A 17860-nucleotide genomic window follows, 5' to 3' on the forward strand; every position below is an offset into this window, starting at 1 on the left:
AAAACACGTGAGTAATGCATTGTGCTACAATGTTACCATGGCTACGATTTCACTAAGCGATAGGAATTTTTCAGCTCCATGATAATCTTACAGGACCATCATTGTATATGACGTCCGACATTGACCTGAAACATTATTATGCAGCACGTGACCATATATCTTGATCATAGAAACTGAAAATAGTGTTTAATTTTCATCTTATAACTTTCCTGTAGTTTCCAAATATTTTACAATATCCATTAAGTCACCGAGTTTGATACAACACAGTTCCACTACACAGTCACCAGTGATTAAAATGATGATGACACACCAAGTGTTGACACTGGAACCACTGAAATTCACACACTGCTAGGAGAGTATAAACTCGTACAACCACTTTGGGAAACTGTTTCCCAGTACTGACCACAGCTCCACATATATGAAGACCCAGCAATTCCGCTCCTAGATACATACCCAAAGAACCCACATACAAACTCGTGTACGAGAAAGTAACACTATTAATAACAGCCAAGAACTACAGAGAGCCCAAAAACCCAGCAACAGTCGATAAATCAATTATTGAGGTATATTCATATGATGAAATATTCAATGAGAAATGTAGCAATATAGTTAATAATGGGAAAGAACAAGTTACTGTTTCATGCAAACCCATGGATGAATTTCAGACGTAATGTTGAATGAAAAAAGTCAAACACAAAAGAGTGTATATTATATAAATTCCATTTTTCTGAAGTTCAAAAACAGTCAAAATTTGCCTATGGTGATAGAAATAGGATGGGGGTTATCTTTGCTGAGGATCATGACTGGGAGAAAGAACAAGACTTCTGGAGGATTCTGTACACTTATGATTTTGCACGTTTCTTTTAATTTTTTTTTTGGGGAATATTGGGGAACAGTGTGTTTCTCCAGGGCCCATCAGCTCCAAGTCATTGTCTTTCAATCTAGTTCTGGAGGGCATAGCTCAGCTCCAAGTCCAGTCGCCGTTTTCAATCTTTATTTGCAGGGGACACAGCCCCCATCCCATGTGGGAATTGAACCTGCAACCTTGTTGTTGAGAGCTCACGCTCTAACCAACTGAGCCATCCGGCCACGCCTCCGGCAGCTCAGCAGCAGCTCACTGTCTTCAATCTAGTTGTGGAGGGCACAGCTCACTGGCCCATGTGGGAATCGAACCAGCAACCCTGTTGTTCAGAGCTCACGCTCTAACCAACTGAGCCTTCCAGCCGCCCCCCTGAACTTTTCTACCTAAAGCAAAAAACAAACTGGGTTTGCACCATAGCTCTAATTACTTACTAGCTGTATGGCTTTGGGCAAATTTCTTAACCTCTCTAAGCTTCCATTTCTACCTCTGTAAATGGGAATAAAAACAAAAACATCACCTAGTTGGTGGAAATGTGATGAGAACTAAATTAAGCAATGTATGTAGTGTTTAATACAGTGCCCAGCGACAGGCAAAAGCACAATACAGAAGAGTAGCAGGGGCAAACATCTCCTGAGGTCTACCGCGGGTGCCAGGCACTGCCTGAAGCTTTAAGTTCCTAATCACTTTGCAATGTCATCTCTCCCAGTGCCTGTTCTTACCTATCACTCAAAGCCAGAAGCAAAGGCTGTGACCTGGGCATTCAGAAGTCGTCTGTGTAGAACACCAACCTCGGCATTTTTTCAAGGAGAAGGTTAAATCACTCCTTTTGTTGCTGCTGTGGTCTCAAAGAAAGGAAACTGGCAGGAGTCACACATCGGGATTAATCACAGACTAGAAAGAATGACTTTAGCTTCTGAAAGCAGTAGCTGCATTTCTGCAGGAGAAAGAATATTTTATTCTGGTGGAATGATTCATTTTAAATTGAGGAGTCATTTGGGAACGGAAAGAGCTCATCTTTCTTCCCTAAGAAAAGAGAGGAGACAAGAAACTCTCTGTTAAAAAGTTTTTCATTTTGACTAGCTAAATTTACCATCCTTTAATGTATTTTGGATCTACAACAAAGGAACTTTTAAAGTATATGCTTGCTACGTAAAGTAACTTAAAACATTGATCATGAAGCAAGGGATTCATATTATATAAGATTATTTTAGTGAAACGACACACATAAACACTGATAGAATCGCCTCCAATTTACAAGATTAACTTGTAGGTTTAGAAATGAGTCATGTCTCATGAAATTTTTTAGACTAAATTAAATTTTGCTTTCAACTCAGGAAAGACAGACTGCCTGGACTTGAACCTAGACCCACCACTTACTAGCTGTATCACCTTGGGCAAGTTATTTAATATCTCTGTGCCTCAGTTTCCTCAACTGTAAATTGGGATAATAATAGGGTTATTATAAGGACTGTATGAGTTAATAACATGAAGAGCTTGAAACAGTGCCGAGCACTTTTGAGTGCTATATTCATATTACTACATTAATTTTTATTATATTTTCTGATGTAGATGCAAAATTTGTCTAAAATTATAATATTTAATCACATGTTTTACACATATAGGACAGACTGTCTAAAAACTAGAGGAGGGTATGTACTAAGATTATATCAAATGAGCATGAATATTTGGTTTTATAGGTATACACATGCACACACACAAACTCTCCCTCCTTCCTCCTTCGCCCTCTTCGCTGTTTCTCTCTGTTTCTCTCTCGCTCTCTCCTCTCCTCTCTTCCTCTCTCCCCTCTCTCTCCTCCTCGCTCTCCCTCCTCTCTCCTCTCTCCTTCTCTCTCCTCTCTCTCTCTCACACACACACACACAAGTAAATCACTCCAGAACATAATGTACCAGTGATCCCAGGTTCTGTTGATCCAAAATGATCCCAACAGTGGTGTGAAATATCACTCTTCTTTCAAATATTTCTAAGGACTCGTTTAAAAAACACACACAGTGAAAAGGTATTTGCTTTTGTATTTCAAACACCGGCTGGAAGCTCTCCACAGCACAAAGGTGATGATGATGTTCAAACATGGACTCTTTTCAACCTGCAGTGGAGGAGGCCTACTAAAATTTTACATTTTCCTCCAATTGTGAGCACAAAAAGCTTTTCATTTTGTTCCAAAGGAAATGATCTTTCCATAGCTCAACGATATCATCATTCTCTGAATAGAGTGGGCATCCGGTAGCCATTACAGAAGGGCTAACTGCTAAAACCCAAGGGTATAAAACTTAAAAGCAACTCAATGGAAATGTCAGTGACAACATTCTGTCTTTGATTTACAAGAATCCAACTCAGAAAGAGAGAACCCTCAAGCAAGGGAATTATGAAGAAGATCAGCACAACATAAGGGGAGCTTCCCGTTTCCCAACCCTCTCTAATAAAAAGGCTTTTTAATACCCATATGCCTTTGCTTTTCTATGTGGAGGAGGATTATGTTGAAAAGACTACTACATAGAATTATTTCATTTCACCAATAGGTACATTCCCTTTTCTACCAACACTGGCCAGAAATCAGATCCCTGTGGTTTTTCCCTATTATCAGAGTGACATAATTAACAGGAATTTTCTGATTAGTCCAGGTATCAAAGAACTTTATTTTGCTGAAAAAAATAAATAAATAACTGCTCACTCTATCCTTGTAACAGAGTTTAGGACTTCTAAATAGCTCTCAATTAAAGCCACATCTATAAACACAGCTAACACACGATGGTAATTCCTGTCTTTGCTCTTACCCTTTGTTGTAAAAACCTTGATCAGGTTTATTATCCAGAATGTGGCATAGTAGCCTTCAGTATGAGATGGATGATAAATAGAAAGCTTATAGATTGATTTTTAGCAATGAATTAGATTCTGGGAGCTCAAGGAAAATATAGGAAATGGCAGCCATATTTTATTTGCAAAATAAATTTCCAGCAGAATCTGCTTTCTGGCTGACATGAACTGCTTGGTTGGGTTTTGGTACTTCGTCAAGTTGCTTTGGGTCTTGATTGACTCATTCATTCTTCAAATGTGTATTTGATTCTACGATGTGTAAGACACTGCGCCAGGTACCAAAGAAGATAAAAAATGGCCTCATTTCACTCCAGGGTGTTTTTCCTTCCACAACCTCCCTTCACATTGACCACACACAGCCAAATGACATGCCCACCCCCACACAATGCCCACATAGGGCCCCAGTTTCCTCTCCTTAAGCCTCTGCACACGCTAAGAAAATATCATACTTATCACTTTCTTTTTTGTTATAAAGATATAATACATGATTTTTATAAAATTCAAACAGTCAAGAAGGGCATGAAGTGAAAAAGAAAAGGTTGCTCCCAACCACACCACCAATCCCCACAGCCCAGAAATAACAACATTTCTTGGGATGTCTTCCAGAAATTTATATTTGCAATCAAGAATTAAGACTTGTTTTAAACAAAAATGGGGTCTCAGAAAATATACTGATTTGCACTTTGCTTTGAAAAAAACATAATAGTCTGTGTTTTAAATTGTCTTTTTTCAGTATTTACAGATTTGCCAATTCCATAATGTGATTGTGCCTTCATTTACTCAACCAGACCCTGGTTAAGAGATAGTTAGGTTATCTCCAGTGTTTTGCTATTAGAACGCCACAACGAACATGGTTGTTGTGTGTGCCAGCACACTTGTGCAGTTATATTGGTGAGAGAAATTCCTAACTGGGGCATGGCTGAGTTACAGCATGCGCAGTCTTAATTTTGAAAGATGATGCTGTGGCCAGTCTCAGTGATTACCTACCCACAGCAACGGCCCATTTCTCCCTGGCCAGCAAAGTCCCAAGGCTGTATCCTCTCCCTCCAATGCCCATGGGCTTCAGGGAAGGCTGTGCCCTTCTCTAGGCCCAAGACTGATCTACACAAGCTACAGAAAACTTATTTCCCCATGACAGTCATTGGTTTCGGTGTGAGCATCAGAGCCATTTTTGCCAAAGGGACAAGAAAGTTCTGCACGGTATGCCAAGCAAAAGTTTCGCTGCTGTCCTCTTTTCCTGCCACTGGAAAAGTCCCTCATCACTGTGAATGAGGATACAGGTTGGAGCAGCTGCAGCCACATTAGAACCAGGAGGAGATAAGCTTAGGACGAATGTCAAACACTGAGCCTGGCACAGAGGAAAGAGGAAATGCATCTGGTCTTCCATTAATTAACCCCCAAAACTGCCCTAAATTTGTACTTCAGTTTATATGCGATAATCAATGTTCTTCCTATTTAAAGCACTTTTAATTGAGTTTTGTTTACTTGTAGGTTAAATATCCCCACTGCCAAACTGCTCTCCAAAAAGAAGCCCGCTGGATTTATAATCCCACCCACAGCACATATTAGAGTGTCCATCTCCTCACGTCCTTGGCTTCACAGAGTTTTTGTCCCCATGTAGTCTCAGTACATTTTCACATAATGGCCAGAGCCTTTTCTTCCTTGGAGAGTCTAGCAGCCCTTCACTAAAAAAAGGACACATTGCAAAACGGTAACACAAGGCTGCTTACCCTTGGCCAACATTTCACTTTCCTCTTCCCAAGGCATCACGCTGAGGCACAAGGCTCACCTGCCTCCTTCAGGAAAGAAGGCACCATCCTCACAGGGCTGGGACATAGCAGTCACAGCTCTGCCAGAGCTGAGACCTAGCGGTACAGAAGGACCAGCCCTACTCTGGCAACTAGATGAGCTTGTCTGGGTGTGCCACTTATGAGTGGCTGAAGAGAAGTCACCTAACCTCCTGAGGCCTGTTTCTTCAGATATAAAAGCAGGGTTCCGGAAACTAAGGCTCAGTTTCCTTCTAAACACGGGGACAGAGTGCATGATAGCCTTGATGATAACCTGCCACTGACTCTTAAAGATGGAACTTAGGCTGAGTTCTCACAGACCTGTGCTAAGAGGTGACCATGCAAAGGATAAAGCCAAACCTCTGGCCTCCCTGGATACTTTGACCCTCTTTGTCCTTTTTGCTCTCTCTGATTGTCACTCTCTTGTCACCACAGTGGGTGGCAGTCAGGATGACTGCTGACCAGAAGAAAACCCAGCCCATCACTCCGCTCCTCCCACAGATGAATGGAATCCCCAGTCCCACCATCACAATGGATCAATACACAGTGATATCCAGCCAGGCAAGAGTCAGAGAATGCCAGTCTAATTTATAGTCCTACTACCCAGGTCTAGGCTGGCACCTGAGCAAAACATATGTGATTCTTCACCCAGCAGCTCTAGGTTTAGCAAGGTCCCAAAAGGCCGTTTCGGCCCACGCTTCCCTTTCCTCCCGTTCGTTCTCTCCCACTGTGGTGGACGGAAGCGCGTTCCCAGTGCCTCACTCCCCGATGACGGGGTTATATGTTCACCTTCTTCGCCATAGGACTCTGCAGCACCTCCCACCAGAATGGCCCAAGCATACACCCTCAAACCACTGATTGGGCTTGGCCATATGATTTCAGTCGGCCAATGGAATGTCTGCAGAAGTGACAACGTAGCAGTTAGGAGCCAAAGCCTTCAGATGCATCATGCATTTCCACTGGCCCTCTTATGCTACTGTGATCCGCCACGAGACAAACCTGTCCTAGGTAGTTGCTGTCCCTTCAGCCTGGGCCCCAGAATGAGCAACTGAGGAACAGACTGCAGGCCAAACGGAAGCCTGTCATCCAGCCTGGCCCAGCCAAGGCCAGCCTAGGTCAACCAAACCATACCCACCCAACAGGCAAGCAAGGGGGAACATAAATGTTTGTGGTTGTGAGGCACTAGATCGGAGATTATTTGTTACCCAGCAATATTATGCAGCAAAAACTAATACAACTATCATAAGAGCAAATATAACGGTTAAGTTTGCGTGGCACATAATAGACATGCAGTAATAAAATATTCTGCTTATTTTAAGATCTTCATTCATTGTTCAAACACGTGCAGAGCACTCATGAAGCACAATGGTAAGCCCATACGGAGCAGAGCGTAATGAAAAATACAAAGGCAACTAACTCCTGCATGTGTCTTTTTCGTCTAGCAAAACTCCAAGCTTCCTAAATCCTACTGGGGCAGGGGTGACAAAGCTGCTAGTCATTTTATTCATTCACTTATTGTCCTGGGTCGAATCCCAGAAGGGATGAAGTTCAGCGTCTGTGTGTTTAAGTGATCGGATTCTTAAACTTATTAATGGTGAAATCTATTTCCTTCTACAATTGTACTGTTTACTTAAAAGACTAGATTTTTTAAAAGACAGTAAGAACTTTTGAGGGCCATTCAGAAGATGGGTTTCAGCCATATTCCTTCTTACGCTCACCTCCACAGAGTTGTAGGAGATTCGTACATTTAATAACGTTTGGCATGAAGTCTTTTCAAAGTAAGTCTAAATAAATTGTATCCGCTGGTGTGTGCTTCTCCCCACATTTATTTTCTCCCTCAGAGAACGTTACTAGATGCATCAAGCATGATTTCTCTATCTGCATGTCATGTTTTTTTAAGAGTCCAGTGACAGCACCCTCCCTAAGCCAGCGGGGTAATAGAGGTGAATTAGCTCTGAAAACGATAAGCATTTCTAACAATTCTAGCTGGGAATTCACAAAAGTGAAGTGTCAGAATAATAAGAACACACACATATACACCTTCCGGTGCAAACATTGTTCTGAGCACTTTAGACAACATTAACTCATATAAACACAAGATGAGCCCTGGCCTCCACCTGGCCCTTCAGGGAGTCAGGGGTTGGGCCTGGTAACTGGGCCCTGAAGCCTCTCTGTAAATCCCAACCTGTGCCAGTGACGCTGCGTTTCCTGCCCACCCTCCTGATCTTAGCCACACAATGAGGATCCCCAGGAAAGCAGCACAAAGGGAAGGCCATCCCTAGAGCGGCCCTTATTTTAAGACACAGCTTTTCCCTAGATATTTCCTCCATGATAAATCCTCAAGTTTCCTGGAAAGGACTTCCTTCCATAAGCCCCACAAAGCTGCCAACATCCTGCTTCCTCTGGGTGGGGCCTCCTCACCTCTCCAGAATCAGAGCGAAAAGCAGAGCCTCCTCCTCTCTTCAGGGCCCACGGCCTCCTAGCACAAGAAAGCTCCAAATCCTGGCTGAAACCTCAGACCTTGCCTGCCGGAAGGACCCAGAAACCTCAGAAGCCCCAAGCTGCTCTCCTAAATGCTTTAATCTCTTCTTACTGAAGCCCCCCCTGCCTGGTTACTAAGGTCAAAATGGGGGTGGGGAGGAGGTGCTAGGGGGGAGCACATCTCCTCCTTTCAGTCTAGTCTCTCTCCAAAGAGCTAGTTTTACATCTCTATGGCGCTTTGGGCCGCTCTGAATCTTCTACCGGGGGTGGCTAGAGGGGGGGGGAGGACAGAGTCAAGATTGTCTGGGTCAGTGACAAGCTACAACTCTGGCCCAGGCCTCCACCTGGAAATCTAAAGCAAAGGATATTATTAAAGTCACAGGTTAGGGATCATTCACTCCACAGCTCCTCATTAGAAGCCTGCAGTGGTGTTCAATGTAAACACTGCCCAAAATGCTTTAAAAACAGAGGGAGGTTTTTATTAAACGATTTAATTGAGGGCCACTTCTCATTGTGCAAAGCTTTTAAACGGAGGAATAAAAGGGGCCTGGTGGGTGTTTTGCAGACACTTGTTTTTAAAACCTGCCCTGCTGTCCTGGGGAAATGAAGCACAACTCAAGGTCCCTGCAAGGGCTCCCGCTGCTAATTCTTCAGCAGAACGGAATACCTAATAAGCGTGAGAGCTTCGCTCCAATATTCATTTCAAGGGTCATTAGAATCAGTGGATGGGAAAAGTGAAAAAATAAGCCAGGCCAAAAAGGACCAAAATAAATGAAGAAAGACAACCTGGGAGAACAGGCCTGATGAAAGTGGAGGCTTGGGTTACTCTACAAAGACACCAGGTAAAAAGGAATAAAGTGCTGATACTCGCTACAATACATCGATGAACCTGGAACACATTATAGTAAGTGAAAGAAGCCAGACACCAAAGGCCATATATTGTATGATTCCGTTTTACATAAAATATCCAGAACAGTCCATTGCACAGAGACACAAAGTAGACTAGTGGTTGCCAGAGCCTTGGGAGAAGGAGGAATGTGCAGTGACTGGTGAAGGGGTACAGGATTTCCTTGGGTGATGAGAAAGTTTTGGAATTAGATAGTAGTGATGGTTGCACAATGCTGTGAATGTACTTAATGCCACTGAACTGTACACTTTAAACTGGTTAAACTAGTCAATTTTATGTTGTGTGTATTTTAACCAGCTCATTTATTTAAATGTAACACCACGCCTTGACCTAAGAAAAAGGATGGTGGGTTTGAACCCTACAGTTGTTTGGTGAACTGCAAAGAAATCATGCTCTGCTGGCTCTGCTGGCAAGAACAGTCCCAACAATGCCAGGAAGCCTGAAAAGCCTCCTTACTCACCAAATAATCTGCAAGCTGGGGGTAAGCATGCCCTTCCGGTAATAAACGCTTTAAGCACACACACACACACAGACGATCACTGGCCATGAGAACTTGAAATACATTTTCAAAAACATGCTTTTATCAAGAATTCGCTCTATTTTTTTTTTAAGGGGAACAGGACTTTATTGGGGAACAGTGTGTATTTCCAGGACTTTATTGGGGAACAGTGTGTTTTTCACAGGACCCATCTGCTCCAAGTCAAGTTGTTGTCCTTTCAACCTTAGTTGCAGGAGGCGCAGCCCACCATCCCTTGTGGGAGTCCAACCCCGCAACCTTGTGGTTGAGAGCAAGCGCTCCAACTAACTGAGCCATCCGGCAGCCCGGGAGCTCAGTAGCAGTTCGTTGTCTTCATTCTAGTTGTGGAGGGCACAGCTCACTGGCCCACATGGGAATCAAATCCACAACCCTGTTGCCCAGAGCTAACCAATGGAGCCACCGGTCCACCCCACTCTGATTATTTTTGTGAAACATTGCCCCCCACACTCTCACCCTTCTCAGCACTCGTCTGTTTTTCTGTTTAGAAATCACTGTGGCTGCCAGAGACAGATAGAGGAAATACAAGGGTGTCAAGTTTCAAAAGGCTGGCTGACTTCCATCCTTCCGTCCACAAAACTTTATTGAGCACTTATTTTCTGCTAGACACAGGGATACAAGGTCAGTGGAGAAATCCATCCTCTTTATAGGTTTATGGGTTGGTGGGGGTTCAGACCTATGACCAAGGGCACTGATGGTGTTCTAACTGCTGAGATAAAGGCGTAGACAAGCAGTCAACAATGTGTTGAAGAAAGGAATGAGTAGGTGAATTGAAGGAATGAATGAAGAGCCAGTGCAGCCACCAGCGCTCTGGGTCTAGAGAGGCCATCTAGGTTGTTAATAACACAGCTCAGGACCAGACGAGTTTTGAACCCTGGATCTTACCACTCGGTAGCTGCACAACTTTGACAAGTTACCCATTTTCTCATGGCCTTGTTCCCCTCACCTCTAAAACAGTGCCTATCTCACAGAGTTGCTGTGTTAAAAGTTCTCAGACAGGGCTACAGGTATGTGTTCTAAGAGCATTTGCAACCCTTTCTCTCTTCTGTACCCCACCCAGCTGAGTGGGACTCACTGCAGGGACCCAGAACTGTAGTGCCAGGTGGTCATGCCCTGAGCAGACCAGTGTGAAGAACCAGGCAACCAGTGGCTCTAATCCAACACCCCCCCCCCACTTGCCCCTCCTTCCTCTCTCCCTCTCTCCCACCCTATACCCACACGTCCTCAGAAAAAAGAGAGAAAGAGAGAGAAAGAAAAGAGAGAGAAGAGAAGAGAAGAGAAGAGAAGAGAAGAGAAGAGAAGAGAAGAGAAGAGAAAAGAAAAGAAAAGAAAAGAAAAGAAAAGAAAGAAAGAAAAGAAAAGAAAGAAAGAAAGAAGCTTACAGGTGGCCCAAGCGGCACAATTAGGACTGAGCTGGTCTGGCTACATCTGGAACAAAGGTGCCTAAGCCCCAAACCTGAAACTCACAAGTAAAAGAAATCTTAAGTTTGGTAAACTCCACCCTATGGTCCCTTTGCAAACTATTCTGTCTCTTATCTCTCCCTTCATTCTTTCTCTATCAGTTCCTCTCCAGCTCCTAAAGCTTTCACTGTAATCACCACTCTCAGTAAACTTTCCAGGTTTTTGATATTTGATTAGGGCAAGAGAGAGGCTAATCAACTTTTCAGCTGCTGCTGTGTAATTCTGAGAAAGTCACTGTTTCTAATAAGGAGAATGAAAATCTCATAGGCAAAAATGGTGAAGAATCAAATCTTTTTTTTTCTTTAAGCTATCAATACAGCTACAATGAAGATCAAAGATATAGATTCATTCATAGGATATATTAGAACCTCTTCGTAACTTTGAAAACTGGGCCATTTCTTTTCCCTTTATAATAAAATCAAAAGATGGCAGCTATTTAGAGTCTGAAACTCAGCTGGAATCCCCAAACTCCCACTTAGTATGGACTCTGAACCTTACCAGACCCTCACCTGGAAAACAGGACTAACACCATTGCCGTCACGGGATCCCAGGATCCCTGGGGGTGGGGGTGGGGGGGGCGTCATGGTCATAGTAGGGTCCTACTACCTGAATGGACTACACATTTTCAGGGAAAATCAAGTGCCTATTTCAAATGCAATAAAATACAAGGATAGAAAGCCAGGGGCAGTCAGAAGTGAAAACCAAGGGAATTATTGGATCCAAAACTAGAAAATCTTGGTCATCTTGCCTCAATCCTCTAGCAAAGAGATAAGCGACACTGAAAGATTACTAATAATAAAGGGCCTTTATAGACCTAAGAAAAAAACTACAAAGCAACAGCCTGAAGGCAAGCAGAGATCCCTGTGATTGGGTGACTGGGAATAAACTCTACCCTATAAACAAAGATGCTGGGAGAAATGGACAAGGTTCCTGACAAACTCCATCCCAAACACTCTTAACTCCTGATGACCCTGCACTGAGTCCCCTGAAAATGTTCACGGGAGCTGATCCTTCTCGGGTTGAATGATTGCGCGACAGCCTATTGTGGTATCAAGCACACATCCAGTAACGCTGCCTGAAACCCACCTTTACTATTATAGCTCCGTTCTGCCTCTAAGCCCTGCCTACCTGTAATTTTAAGAGCTTGAGGTAATTACAATGCAGAACAGTTTTGTTTTGGTCGCAAGCACCACATAAATAGGAATTGGAACGTGCACAGCTTCGTTTTGCTACACAATGTTCAACAGTGAATTTTGTTTTTAATCACGTACCCAACAACCAATTATCTACAGAAATTCGGAGGTTAGCAGAGCTTTGAAGAAATGTGGAGACAATGTCACTCTAACTTAGGACTTGAGGTGCCTTCAGAGCCTTTCTGAAAAGCTGAATCTACCCCTTCCATTAAAAAAAGAAAAGTAGGATTTCATAAAAATTTCCCTTGGGATGACAAGCCTGCAGTGATCTTCAGTCGGCTATTACACATCATCTAGTAGAGAAAAACAGTAAGTCAATCTAGACCTAAGGAGCCTGTGATGTTGAAAAACCAAGGCACGGAAAATGCACTTTCTTAATCCACTCTGTTCAAGAGGAGCAAGCAGCAGTGGGAAGAACTTAGCTTTGTATTCCGACAGCCCCAAGCACTCTCAGCCCTCAACACTGCCACTTCTTCTGGGCCCTGTGAGCTGCTACAAGATCCAGCTCCTCTTTGGGCCTCAGTTTCCTCATCAAAGTAAGGCCACTGCCACCTGCCTCTCAGGAACATACAGATTCAGAGAATGGAGGACAAATGCTAAGCACATTAGTTGGCACTGGGAAGGCCGTCAATAAACAAATGGTAACTACTCATAACCCTGGGGTTATTAGTCCTATGGGTCAGCAACCGCCTTCCCCAGGGAAAAAGAGTGTGAAATCCAGTGTTTAGTCTGTCCAAGGAAACCTGAATTAAAGTCACAACCGTATGATAAAGAATTGGATGTCCTCACACTGGCTGGAGTCATAGATAAAACCAAGCCACCTGCTCTAAAAGTACAGCAATTGCTGCTGCTTTAAGGTGGTGCTTTGTACTCTCCTCCCAGCTCAGTTGCAGAAGTAGCCACTACCAAGCTTCTTTTGCCAGTTACCAACATGCCAAAAATGGATCCAGCCACATTCCCCATTGGCTTCCCAGCCTCGGGTAAAATGCTTGCACAACTTGGGTAAGTACACACTCCTGGATCAATGTGTATCTTCCTGAATCCGGCCCCCTCTTTCTTCATTCTCCACTTCTCTGCATGATCTGTGCACACACCCTTCCCTCTCCTCTGTCAGAAAAGGATCTGCAATCAGTCATTTAAAACATGGTATACGGACCTAATAAAATGAATTCTACTTTAAACTGGAGTATAGCTTTCCTTGTGCCAACGAATTGAGGAGGTATCTATCCAGGTGAGGCTCTCCCAGGTGGTCCCCGGCTCCCTCCACTGTTCTCTCTGCTCATCATGATTCTGAGAATTCCCAACTTACGTAACCCATGGTTTACATCTCTACCACCTGCAAGCTCCGTAAGTCAGGGACTGCATCCTGTTAACCAAGAACCCAGTGAGGAATACAGAGCTTTGCCTGGAGTGGGGGCTTTCTAAGAATTGACTGAGTGAATAAAGAAATTGAAAAACAGAAACATTGATGTGAATTTGAGATGAAGCACTCTCCCAGGGAGAGTGGTTTGGCAGGTGGAGGATAGCGCATGAGGAAGGAAGTTAAAGCGGGGTTGAACTGGGGCATTTGACTGAAAACTCCAACAGGCTTCCCCTACATGAAAGCCAGTCAACCTTGGTGTTATTCCCATCAAATCCTTCTGTTTTTTCTTTTCCCGTTTCAGGGTTTTTGTGTCATAACTTGTTTCTTGATAACAGCAATGTCACATGACAGTATAAAGTAAGCGCTTTGTCATTGAGGGAAAATTACCCAATTTCAATTCCCCTTGAACTTTGCTTTCTCCTGTGATGCCAACCTCTCAGCCATGTCACTGCCCTTTAGTGCCTGGATCAGAGGAGGAAAAGAAAGGAAAAACACAAGATCAGTTGTGTTTTTTAAAAAGGTCAATAGCGTCTCTTAAATAAATGGGTTTCAGGGGGAAAGAGAATTAAGGAGGCCAGTAAATTTCTTTAACAATCCCTTACCCCATTGGTACAAGCAAATTAACTGTCCCTACTTGAAGGAACAAAAAAAAAAAAAAAAAGGAAGCCAATCGTGCCGTCTATTCTTAACACAAATCAAAGATCACCCTTTCTCTAAACAAAGAAAACCCTCACTAACTCTTCTTATTTTTCTTCACTTACTTTCTTCTAATCACGTTAGAATATTAGAGCTGCTACCCTGAAGTGAGAAATGTTCCAATAAATATTTTTATGTCCATATGTACATACTCTTTTTCTTCCTTCCTTCCTTCCATTTCTTTCTTTCCAAATGTACTATTATATTCACAGTGTAACCATCCCTTGTTTGAGTGCAACTTTTTGGACACCAAGAGTTCAATAGCATCCTAAAATGAACATTTTCCCCCAAATGGAGACGAGATTAGCAAGTTAACAAACCATTCAATAATATGGCTTCATTTTGTTAGCCTGGTCCAAAAAAAAAACAAAACAAAACAAACGAAAAAAAACCAACAGTAGGAAAACACTTTCCATATGGTCTAGTTCCCCAAAGGTTGAGGATTCCCTATGAGACCATGCACCCCACGTAACCTCCATTCTCAAGCCAACACAATTAAGACGGTTCCTGCAGTGGCCCTACTTCCAGCAATTGAATACAGCAATAGGAGCAGGGCACAGTAGTGGAAGGTGGAAAAAAATAGAAAAACCAACTAGGGCAAAACGCCACAATTTTTTATTTTTTAAAATGAGTGTTCTTTTGATTCATGTTAGAAGCTAGAAATGAACAAACATTCCTCCATGGCGAGAGGGCATTCTCTTGGAAGTATGTCACCCTACTACTAATAAAAATGCAATATAGAGGAACAGCACCCAAGAAAAATCAAATCCACAGGTCTGTGACCAGGTAGCAACATTCAGATGGGAATCTAATACAAACATCATACTTAGGTACAACAGTAAATCAACCAAGATTCCAGAAAACTTGTCACAATAATAACACAGGCACTGAAAACACACTTTCTTAATAAAATATGATCAAATTCAGTATATATATATGTATATATATATATATAGAGAGAGAGAGTATGCATATATATACATATATATATATACTATATGCAGTTTTTCCTTAGTCCTATTTCCCTATCATTTTTAACATCATTTGACAAGTGGCTAAAGTCTCACCTCAGATGATCCATGCTACTTACTGTAGAGCACTAATTCCCTAACTCAAATATTATTCTATCAACAAGAAATATGCACTGTATTACATCTGCTGGGCTTAATTACACATCAGGAATAAGCTTATTCCACAAATGCACAGGCATTAACACAATATCAACCACAAAACCTTAAGAATCTTCTTAGCTTGCTTTTTTGAAGGAGACTTCCCCATTTATGCAAAATTATTGTCTGTGGCAGAGGGTCTCCAAAAACTGATAGAGTCCTAAAGTATCTTTCCTCTTTTCAATCTGAAATCCTTTCGAAATAGGACAAGTCCAACTATCACTTGGTTTTCCCCGAGTAGGACAACTGCGTATAATAACCTTGACTCTTGCAAGGACTTCATGGCTTCAATTCCTGCACTCCCACCTCCTTGGCAGAAAGTGCCCAGGCATTATTTACTGTAAACTCAGAGGTAGAAACAAAGAAAACTGCAGGAAAAAAGCACCATCTGCAGTCTCGGGTTGGAAAGCACCAACCACCAGGCTTTACAGATGGAGAGGTGGATTACGGAAGGCAGAGTCAGGACAGCCTGATCAGGGCTGTGTTTCCAGTGAGCAACTCTGAAGAAAAAAGGTTCACAGAGTTTCTGAGATGAGTTCTGTATCTTCCCTAGTAGTTCACAAAGTGGCTATGGGAGCAAACCCCAAAGCAGAGGTTCTCAAATGCGGCGGCACATTAGAATCACTCGGCTTTTCAAGATTCCATTGCCCAGGCTGCACGCCAGCCCACATGAATCAGGACCCCTATAGGTGGGACCTGGGCATTAGTATTTTTTAAAACTCTCTAGATGCCCAGCCAAGTTCCAGAACCAATGCCCCAGAACAATTCCTAACGTGTTTGAACAGCTTGTTGTGAGTAGCGTTGGAAAGGTGCTGCTTACTTGGGGTGTCGGGATGAGGAGGTACACACACAGTAAATATACAAAGTTTTTTCAAATCCTGTGTAACTAACACCAACAGGACAGCCAAGCACCTGTCTAGAGGCCAAACAGTGATGCAACTTGGAAAAGTCCCTTGGAAAGCTAGGATACGTGCTAGAAATGAGGCGGGGGGCGTTCGGGGACGACCTGCCTGCACCAGGAAGGCCAGGGTGAGACAGGCAGCCACAAGAGGCATCCCTTTTCAAGGGATGGTCTGGACAAGCACGCTGAGAAATTAAGTAAAACTGGGTAGGACAACGACTGAGGTGCTCCGTGTGGGTCCCGGAGGAACCGTGGCTCCGTCCGAGCTGTCACTCCAGCCCGAGGGTTAAAGTTGGTGTGCGAAGGCAGCCAATCCCTTTGCACCAAAGGGAAGACCTGGAGATCCTCATCCCACCCCTGACCCGCGGCGAGTGCCCCCGCAGCCCCCACCATATGTTCTTCAAGTCTTCCCGGTAGGACGCGGCGGGCCGGCGCCAGGAGCGCACCTTCCAGCCGGAGCACCCGCGCGCCTGGCGGGCGGGCGCTGAACGGTGCCCAGAGGGCGGACGCGCCAGCTGAGCGCTGCGCACCTGGCGGAGCCCGAGCCCCTCCCGGTCCCGCCGCCCTCGGCGACATCTCGGCCCCCGGGTCGCCGCACACACCCGGCCCCGCTCCAGGACTCGGCTCACTTACCGCCGCTGCAGCCGCCTCCGGGTCCTGCTCCCGCCGCAGCCAGCTGAGCCCAGCTGAGAGCAGGGGCCGCGGCGCTGCCTGGAGGCCGGGCCAGCCAGGGCCACGCCCCCGGGGAGGCGGGGCGGGGGCCGAGCCGCGGGGCGACACTCGAGTGAGCGGCCTCCTGACCTGGCCCAAACTGGGATAGCCCCTCGCCCCGACGCCCTCTCTCGGGCCGGCCGCCCCCCCACCTCTGCCACTCGCCTGGCCCCCCCTTCGCTGCCACATGCCCTCACGCCGCCCCCCACCCTCGGGACACGGTTCCCCAGGCACCCATTCACCACCCCTACTCTGGCTCACCCGACCCTCGCCAGCCCCTCTTCCCCCTTCTCAGGCCTCACACTCCTCTCCTGCACCGCTTTGTCCTCACCCTTCCCCACATCGGAATGTCCTCCCACCCCCACCATCACTGGGTATTTTTCTCCAAGCCTCGGCCCTTCCAAATTCCCCAAATTCCCCGTCTCCAGGAAGCCTTTCCTATTTCAACCCCCGAAACCCCTCCCTCTCCTACTAAAGCCTCTGAGCCCGGTTTTGGCCTTACCATTCAGAGCAGCATTTTTCTCCTCAACTAGTCAGAAACTTAAGCTATAACTTCTCTTCTACCACGATCACATCTACAAATATTTATTGAGCACCTACTATGTCTAAGCACTGGTGAATATAAGATTATGGTCATCACTTACAGTCTCAGGGTAATAGGTAAGAGTCTGTGCCTGTCAGGAAGACAGGGCGTGAGGGTCCTAAAGCCACACAGCTGATGGTAGTAGAGGCTGGGATTAGAAGCCAGATTCTTGGTATGTATCTGGTTTAGGTCCATTCCAAGGGAAACTGCAGGCTGCTGCTGAATCGTTGTTAGGACTTGACCAAAAACATCTTCCTCTGTGAAATGCGGAGCAGGATACCTAGTCCACCAAGTTGTAAAGATTGCCTGAAAAAAAACTTGAAAATCTCACACAGCCTGTACCTAGTAAGTAAATGTTTGCTGACATAGGGAGTGAAAT

At 44.5% G+C, this 17860-nt stretch overlaps 1 protein-coding gene across 4 annotated transcripts in view; it reads right to left on the reverse strand.

Moving 5' to 3' along the window:
- Nucleotides 1-16910, reverse strand: part of CGNL1 (cingulin like 1) — a 142352-nt gene extending 125442 nt beyond the window's left edge. For 3 of the 4 annotated variants that reach the window (XM_033108213.1, XM_033108212.1, XM_033108209.1), the window contains exon 1: nucleotides 16821-16910. The gene's annotated coding sequence lies outside the window, so the exon portion shown is untranslated. Of the gene's footprint in view, nucleotides 1-13808; nucleotides 13852-16820 lie in introns of those variants that run through there. The other variant, XM_033108211.1, reaches the window with a different exon arrangement.
- Nucleotides 16911-17860: the final 950 nt, after the last annotated feature.

Source organism: Rhinolophus ferrumequinum, chromosome 6, assembly GCF_004115265.2.
Source record: "Rhinolophus ferrumequinum isolate MPI-CBG mRhiFer1 chromosome 6, mRhiFer1_v1.p, whole genome shotgun sequence".
Taxonomy (NCBI): domain Eukaryota; kingdom Metazoa; phylum Chordata; class Mammalia; order Chiroptera; family Rhinolophidae; genus Rhinolophus; species Rhinolophus ferrumequinum.